A 4,030-nucleotide genomic window follows, 5' to 3' on the forward strand; every position below is an offset into this window, starting at 1 on the left:
AATATAATAAACACAGCTATAAATTATATATGAAGGTTGTTAAGAGTGTAAATACTAAGAGGTCTCATCAGGGGAAAATATTTTTTCTTTCTTTTCTTTTTTATCTATATAAGATAATGGATGCTCACTAACCTTACTATGATAATCATTTCATGATGTACACAAGTCAAATCATTATGCTGTACACTTTAAACTTATACAATGCTGTATGTCAGTTACAGCTCAATAAAACTGGAATAACAAATAAAACCAAATGATAAAATCTATTTCTATACATTGATTATGAATAACCTGAAAATATTTAAAATAACAATTCCATTTAAATAGCATCAAAAGGAATAAAATATTTAGGAACAAAATTAATAAACAGTGCAAGACATGAATAGTGGTAACTATAAAAATCATAGAAATTAAAGAAGGTCTATATAATGGAAAGATATCCCATATTCATGGATTGGAAGACTTAATACTATTAAGATGGCAATATTCCCTAAATAGGTGTACAAATTCAACAAAATTCCTATCAAAATCCCAGGAGTGTGTGTGTTTCTTTTTGTTTTTGCAGAAATTGATAAACTAATCCTAAAGATTATATGGAAATGCAAGGGACCCAGAATGGCCAAGCCAGTCTTAACAAGGAACAGAATAGAAGGACTAACACTTCCTGATTTCACAGCTTATTACAAAGCTATGCTAATCAAGACAGTCTAGTACGACATTAGGCTAGACATACACATCATTGGAATAGACTTGAGACTACAGAAATAAATCCTTATATTTAAAGTCAACTGATTTTCAACAAGAGTGTCAAGGCAACTTGATGGTGAAAAAAAAATCTTTCCAATAGATGGTTCTGTGACACCTGGATATCCACATACAAAAGAACGGAGTTGTCAATCCCTGGTTGGTGAACTAAGATCCCACAAGCCACATGGAATGGCAAAAACAAAACAAAAAATCAAAAGAGTGGATTTGGATACCTACCTAACACCATACACAAAAACTTATTCAAAATGACCACAAACCTAAAAGGAAAAGTTAAAACTGTAAAACTTATGGAGAAAGAGTAGTACATATTCCTGGTCTTGAGTTAGGCAATGGTTTCCTAGATATGACACTCAAAGCACAAGCAACAGAGTGAAAAGAAGATACATTGGACTTCTTCAAAATTTTCAAGTTTTATGCTGCAACCAATACCAATAAAAAGTGAAAATTCAATCTACAAAGTGGGAGGTAATATTTTCACATCATATATCTGATGAGAGATTTCTATCCAGAATGTATAAAGAACTCCTGTAACTCAATAGTAAAAAGACAACTAATCCATTTTTAGTGACCAAAGGATATAAACAGACATTTCTCCAAATGGCCAACAAGTATATTAAAAGATGCTCTATAGCACTAACCATCAGGGAAAGTTTTGATGTAATAAAACATCACAACTAGCAGGATATCATTCCAAAAAAACAGCTACAAAAACACACAAATAACAAGAGACAAAGACATGGAGAAATCCAATACCATCATTTGCTGTTGGAAATGTAAAATGGTATAGCTGCGTCTGAAAACAGTTGGCAATTTCTCAAAACATTATATGTAATTATAATATGATTCAGCTACCCCACCTGTATATAACTAAGAAAAATGAAGACTTAAATCTATACAAAAACTTGTATATGAGTGTTCATAGCAGCATTACTCATAACAGCCAAAAAGTGTAAACAACTCTAATGTCAATTAATTGATGGATAGATAAAATGCAGTATATCTAAACAACAAACAACAAAAAGGAACTAAGTACAGTTGATCCTTCAGTGATGTCCCTCTGTGAAGTCAAAAATCTTTGCATAACTATACAGTTGGCCCCTTATATCCCTAGTTCCCCAGATTTACCCAACTGCAGGCCATGTAGTACACACAGTACATGTGTAAGTTCAAATCCGTGTTGTTCAAGGGTCAACTGTGCTGATGCCTGCTATTATGTTTATACAATGTGGGTGAACCCTGGGAACATTATGCTAAGTGAAGGAAGTCAAAAGACTACATATTTATGTTTACATTTACACAAAACATCTAGGATAGGTTGCCTGCATGCATGCTAAGTCGCTTGAGTCATGTCTGACTCTGTGCAACCCTATGGACTGCAGCCCACCAGGCTCCCCCGTCCCTGGGATTCTCCAGGCAAGAACACTGGAGTGGGTTGCCATTTCCTTCTCCAATGCATGAAAATGAAAAGTGAAAAGTGAAGTCGCTCAGTCGTGTCTGACTCTTAGCGACCCCATGGACTGCAGCCTGCCAGGCTCCTCTGTCCATGGGATTCTCCAGGCAAGAATACTGGAGTGGGTTGCCATGCCCTCCTCCAGGGGATCTTCCCCACCCAGGCATGGAACACAACTGTCTTTTGTCTTCTGCATTGGTAGGCAGGTTCTTTACCACTAGAACCACCAGGGAAGGCCCTAGGATAGATTAAAAGTTGCCAAAAGCAAAAGGGATGAGAAGGATGTGGGACTAACTGCTGTGTCTGCTCTGCTTAGTCTCTCAGAAGTGTTCAACACTTTGAGACACCATAGACTGCAGGCCACCAGGCTCCTCTGTCCATGGGGATCCTCCAGGCAAGAATACTGGAGTGGACTGCCATGCCCGCCCATAACTGGATCACAGAGTTCCATAACTCTGTGAAAAACCATCTTATTTTAAATGGGTGCATCACTTGATGGTAGTAGTACAACATAGTGAAAGTCGCTCATTCATGTCCGACTCAGTACGACCCATGTCGCATGGAATGCGCATGGAATGGCGCATGGAATCCTCTCGGCCATAATACTGGAGTGGGTAGCCTTTCCCTTCTCCAGGGGATCTTCCCAACCCAGGGATCCCACATTGCGGACGGATTCTTTACCAGCTGAGCCACAAATGGTATGTGAATAATATCTCAACAAAGCTTTTAAACAAAATAAGTATCTGGAGTGGTAATGTTGCAAAATGATGTGAACATACTAAATGCCACTGAACTATATAGCTAAAATGTTAACTTTTATATTATTTAAATTTTACAATAACAATATGACCAACCTAGACAGCATATTAAAAAGCAGAGACATTACTTTGCCAACAAAGGTCCGTCTAGTCAAGGCTATGGTTTTCCCAATAGTCATGTATGGATGTGAGAGTTGGGCTATAAAGAAAGCTGAGTGCAGAAGAACTGATGCTTTTGAACTGTGGTGTTGGAGAAGACTCTTGAGAGTCCCTTGGACTGCAAAGAGATCCAACCAGTCCATCCTAAAGGAGATCAGTCCTGGGTGTTCATTGGAAGGACTGATCCTGAAGCTGAAACTCCAATACTTTGGCCACCTGATGCAGAGAGCTGACTCATTTGAAAAGACCCTGATGCTGGGAAAGATTGAGGGTGGGAGGAGAAGGGGAAGACAGAGGATGAGATGGTTGGATGGCATCACCGACACAATAGTCATGGGTTTGGGTGGACTCCGGGATTTGGTGATGGACAGGGAGGCCTGGCATACTGCGGTTCATGGGGTCGCAAAGAGTCGGACACGACTGAGCAACTGAACTGAACAACAAAAAAAATGTTTAGAAAAACTAATTTCAATAAGTTATTTGGGCGCGGGGGGGGGGGGCGGGATTTGCGTCTTACCAGTACTTTTCTGTTAATGAACAGCTTTTCACAAGTAAAGCAACTGTGCTTGCGTCTGGAAAGCAGGGCCTCCAAAGTAATTAGGGGGGCTCTGTGTGGGAGTGAACGGCGACGAGCCCTTCCTCAGAGAGGTTATCCTCTTCATTCACTCCTGGGTCCCGGTCGCACCGCGGAAGCTCGGACGCCGACTCACTGGAGACACAGTAGGTCTGAAGCAGCCACCGCCTCCAAGACGCTCATAACACTAACTCCACCCACCTTCAGCCTCCAGTCTCTCAGAGTGGAGTCCACGCCCCTGCCCGGCCCGGGCGCGCGCACGCACTGCCCGGCGCTCACGCTCTGCGGGCGCGCGCACGCACTCTCCGGAGCTCACGCCTT

General features: G+C 40.9%; 1 protein-coding gene across 4 annotated transcripts in view; it reads right to left on the reverse strand.

Annotated features, from left to right (window-relative positions):
• LOC147345816 (uncharacterized) overlaps nt 1-3,979 on the reverse strand; it is a 31,648-nt gene extending 27,669 nt beyond the window's left edge. For 2 of the 4 annotated variants that reach the window (XR_015153641.1, XM_086372507.1), the window contains exon 1: nt 3,653-3,979. The gene's annotated coding sequence lies outside the window, so the exon portion shown is untranslated. The remainder of the gene's footprint in view (nt 1-3,652) is intronic. The other 2 variants (XR_015153644.1, XR_015153635.1) reach the window with 2 other exon arrangements.
• Nucleotides 3,980-4,030: the final 51 nt, after the last annotated feature.

Source organism: Bos grunniens, chromosome 24 (genome assembly GCF_055505025.1).
Source record: "Bos grunniens cultivar Pamir isolate PY7600 chromosome 24, Bosgru_T2T1.0, whole genome shotgun sequence".
Classification (NCBI taxonomy): domain Eukaryota; kingdom Metazoa; phylum Chordata; class Mammalia; order Artiodactyla; family Bovidae; genus Bos; species Bos grunniens.